This window comes from Cicer arietinum, chromosome 7, assembly GCF_000331145.2.
Source record: "Cicer arietinum cultivar CDC Frontier isolate Library 1 chromosome 7, Cicar.CDCFrontier_v2.0, whole genome shotgun sequence".
Lineage (NCBI taxonomy): Eukaryota > Viridiplantae > Streptophyta > Magnoliopsida > Fabales > Fabaceae > Cicer > Cicer arietinum.
In genome coordinates, this window is record NC_021166.2 from 27,392,292 (window position 1) to 27,397,705 (window position 5,414).

Genomic DNA, 5,414 nt, shown 5'->3' on the forward strand with positions numbered 1-5,414 from the left:
CGCTCTTCCTCTACGCGCTCAAAGATATGGGTTCTCCAAGAATTTTGTATTTGCTCTAACACTATTCACGCACAAAAACGTGTAAGATCTTACAATGTTACGCTTTAGAGTTCACTCCTAACTACCTTGGTTGCAACAGTTTCTTGAAGCAATGAGAAGAAAAAGTCAAGTTTTTATCATTACTCATGGGGACATGGTAATGAGAATTGCTATCAAATGCACAAAATAGATTGTGTGCTTAGTACCTTCTTCACAATGTCAATTCCAATTATGGAAATGTTAATTTTTTTATCAAAGTTCAAACAACTTATGTTGATTGATTACGATGTTTGTGAGTTTCAAAACAAGTGGGATAATATGGTTGTTGAATTTGGTCTTGAAGAAATTTAGTGAGTCAAAGATATGTATGAGAAGCGGAATATGTACACACAAGATCAAATATCTTTTCTCTTACATGATTAAGTGCTTAGTCGAGAAAGATCGAGTTCTTATGCCAATTTAAGGTGAGAAAAACACAAGAAATGAGGGGTTTGAATTATATTAAAAAATTTCACTTTTAAAATAAAATTAATTGTTTAATCCTTTTACAAAAAAATTTAAAAAATAAGGCAATAAAGGAAAAAGAAAGAACAAAAGCAATTTATCATGGTTCACCGTCAACTCAGTAGTTATGTCCAATCCCTTCAACCTAAAAATTTTTTACTCTAATAAACTTGATTACAATCCCATTAGAGTATACTATTGTCAACAAACTATACCCTAGTCTTCCTGAAAATTATGATTTAGTACACTAATAACTCTTAGAAATGAGAGTTATCATACTTCTTTCTTTGAATTATTATTCAGTAATTAGGTAGTTTATGGTTTTATTTTATGTTTATTGTTAAAAAATTATAATGTTCAATCAAAGCATGATTGCGCTAGTGTTTGTTAGATTTGATGTGTTTATCTCCAATGTGTAGGATTGGCACTTCTCTGAATATAATTTGATGTTTGCCGCTATAGAACTAGGGGAAGGAAAATATTGAGAGCTACATGATGATATAGCATTGTAAGAATACTTGTCTCACCTGAAGAATATTCGTTTAAGTGTGCTAAGTTGTTTTATAAGAAAGCATAAGTAAAAGGCACTAGTAGACATAAACGGATGTGGTCCTTTGTTGGGATATGTGCTGACAGGAGGTACATGGAATATTCCTTATTCTTTGGACCTTGCTTCATTTGTTGACACATTTAAGATTAGCACAAAAAGAAAAAAAGTTAAAAGGACTATAAATAGTGAATGACATTTGTACTCTGCCCTAGGTTGGAATTGGATGCGCACACCCTCACTAAATTAATTACAATTTCCATTTATCCATTTTCTTTCATCGAAGCAAAGAGTTGTATCTCTCAATAGAGAATTTGGTGGTTAACAAATCATTGATTATAATGGAGATTCACTTTGGTTATTTATTAATTACTTCATCTTTGTCGTAATGAGTTTTAATCTAAGTTCTTTGTCTTTAATTACTATCTCGCTCACTTTGAGTTAAAACACTTTTGTGTTGGTATGTTAAATTTTCTTATGAAGTAATATTATTCATGTGATATTTGTGTTGATATGTTAATTTTTCTTATGAAGTAATATTATTCATGTGATAAGTAAAGGCTTGAAGCATTTTTAGTACTTATATGTTTTATGTTCATTTGTTTATTCTGGATCAGATCATTTTAGGATCAATACTAAATTAAAATGAATGGACTTCAAATAACTAATATGGTATATTAGTTAATGGGCGCATTAAACTAACTCAAATACTTAGACATAAGATTTGGAACTCTAAAATGATTGAGTAACTTTATCTTTAGTATTTAATGGATTTATTGAGTGCTTAGAAATAAGAGAATCTTAATCTCATTCTTTTTACCCACATAGCTAGAAAAATTGGGTAGAACTCTGTACTTAAATACTATAGCACCATATACCAAATGAAGCATTATCTAACTATTTCATCATTGATATACTTAGTATCACACTCACGAATATTAGTCTAGAGGGTTGACTTTTATAAGAGGGTTGACTTTTATAGAAGTATTGACATTGAAAAAATGTTGACCATATGATGAAAGGAAACTTTGAATCATCAGATATCAGATTAAATAGTTTTCTCTACATATTAGGTGTATCAGAAAGAGCGCTAGAAATGCGAAACTTTGATCAAATGAAATGCTAAAGGCTCTTATCGCACGATTTGTATACATATAAAACAAGTTAAATCATAACTTGTTCTCGCATATATTTTGTTATCATCAAAATAAAAATTAAGGATCATTGTTTTTTAAACCAATTTGGTTCTAACACAATCCATCCTAATACAACCATTAAATTCTCAATTACCTAATGTTTATTCAACTCAAGGCATAATGTGGACATCAAAATTTGTCATTCAACTCAACTTTTGGTGATCATAACTAGGTCATTTGTCTCGACATTCGTATATCAGTTAGTGCATTTTGTATTTTTTTGGGAGATTCTCCTATCTCTTGGAAGTCTAAGAAGCAACCAATTGTTTCCAAATCTTTATCTAAAGCAGAATATCGAGCCATGACATCTACGGTTTGGGAGATATAATGACATACATATCTTCTCTAATTTTTTATAAGTTACCTAGTACTTATCGAGATTTATTGTATTGTGACAACTAGTCAATACATCATAAGAACTGCAATATTGTAGTCTTAAAACTTACAGATTTGTTTACTAAGGGTGTGTTTGGGAGTTTAGGAGATGAGGGGAGAACATTGAAAAAAAATGAAGGATGAAGTGGAAAGAATGGAGAGCTTTGTAAAGGGAGGACTTTTGGGGAATTATTTTCATTCATAATACCAAATCCCCCTAATTTGGGGGAACTCAAAAATTGCATTGAAGGAGGATTTTTGAGAGCTTTCATAAATTCTTCAAAATCAATCTATGTTGTTATAATACTCTTAATATAAAAAATATATTATCATAAACATTCATTTATTATTTTTTACAAAAATACTCATTCAAAAAAGGTGAAATTTTTCTCTTTTTGTTCTTCTACTTTCCTCCCCCAAAAACCCTCCCCTACCTTCTTCTCCAAACTTCCAAATAGAGCTTAACGTATTATATTCTTCTCCTTTTCATAACTATTCTGTCAAATTTAATCTCAATTGCATATGTTCCCCAACTTGAATGGAGATATTAGTTATATTAGCTTTAACTTAGCTTTTCTACTAGTTCCACTGTAAGAGAATTAGTTAACTATTTTGTAAGAGTTAGTTAGTATTGTTTTTTAGTTATTGTCTATTATTATAAATAGACTTTCTATCTTTTATTTTGTAACATTTTACGTAATAATAAAATAGAGGAGGTATATTCAGTATAATACTTTCCCTTTTATAAAGTAATATACAAAATGAAGAAAGATAGTTTTGACAAAAGGTAAATTTTGAAAGAAAAATAGTAAAATGAAATTTTAGTTGTAAAAAAAATGCACTCAAAAGATTCAATGAATTAAAATATATAAAATCCAAAGGATTTAATTTACTACTTTCATTCTTATATAAAAGACTTAGTTGACCAAATTATGGGAATAAACAAAGTTGTTTGTAGTATTACATTTGTTGATAATTTATATTGTTTTACTAGTTTACCCTTAAAGAGAAAGAGTTAGTTTATAATTTTATTGTAGTATTTATTATAAATTGCACAAAAAAAAAATGTAACATGACTAGGGTAAATTTGTCAAATAATAATTAATACAATTGAAAAGGTGAGATGGGTCTTATAAAAACGGATAAATGAAAATCACAAGAGGGTTCTAAATTTAGGAACGAAGATAGTCTATACACTGTTAGTCTAAATAGTTTTTACACTATTAATTAACCACAATTGTATTATCATTATAGATTTTTGAATTTTATCATAACTACTTGTAAAGTTATGCACATTAATGACTGTGATTTATTGGCAATGTAAATTATTTTATACTAACAATGCATGACAATTGAATTCAAATTCAAATATTTACAATTTCTTATCGATTAAGGTAAGAATTATATCACATGCTTAAGACTCTCGATTTTCAAGTTGAACTCATATTTAATTTCGTCTTCTACAAAGGGAGTTAGTGACATCTATGACTTCAATTGATCTTAAAGTTAGTAATCATATACATTTGATCTTTCCTTCTTTATTTTGTCAAAACTTCCTCTAAAGTTGATTCAACAATTTACTTGTGTATGCAAATCATGGACTCTTATTTTTCAAAATCTTGATTTTTCATGAGTATGGTCCGTCAATATTATATCTAAATATCATTCTTGTTACGATTCATGTCTCCTCTTAAAACAGACAATGTCGAGTTATGAATATCATTGCACAATCTATATGCTTTCTAGAGACGGGTTTTAGAATAAGGTGAAATTAGATTTGCCACTTCTATTTCAAGATGACGACAAATATATTAATATTTTGTGTTTTCATATTATTGGAATTCTTTGTTTCTATCAAGGAGAAGATCACAATAAAATTGTATTGCAGAAACCAACTATTAATGAATTTAAGGTCATTCCTCCTAGTCATGTTTTTTCACTACCTTATGTCATCACTTTGACTATAATTCATGGATTTGGTTATCATAGTATTAGTGATGACTACAAAGTGATTCCACGTGCCCAAATTTTTCAATGCAATGACTTTGATGGTGTTTGAGTAGACATGTGTAAGACCCATAATTTTAAGGTACACTTATGTATTTTATATGTTTTGGATTTTGGCTCGGAGGCTTTTTAGCCAAAGTTAATAATATTATGGAGTGTATAGGATCAAAAAGTTATTTTGACCCGTTTAGAATTACTCGTCGATAAATAAATTTAAATTAAGTGCGGTAAATCCTTTACGGAGAATTTAATGCGTTACGGGTGAAATGGTAATTTAATAAATATCTAGATATTTTGAGATATTTGTTAAGTTATATTTAATATATATATATATATGTGTTTGCTTGGAGAGAATAGAAAGAAAGGAAATTAGAAGGAAGGAAAAGGAAAAGAAAAGGTTATATAAAGGAAAGAAGGAAATAGAAAGGAAGGAAAAACAAAGAAAGGAAAAAGGAAGGAAGGAAAATCTGATTTTCCATCTTCTTCCTCTGCTACCCGCGGCCATTTTTCCCTCCTTCTCCCATTTTCATTTTCGTTGCTTTTCTTTCTTCAAGACTAGTAACCCAAGGTTGGGTGAGTGCTAGAACAAAGATTTCACAACTCCACTCTTCCTCTTTGATTCGAAAACGAAGAAAAACGGTATTTGAGATTCAAACACAAACCCCTCTGTTTCTTCTAGATCCAAGCTTCATTTCACGAAGAGTTAGAAGGGAAAGTTGCTCACTACCACGCCACGGTGCTAGGGG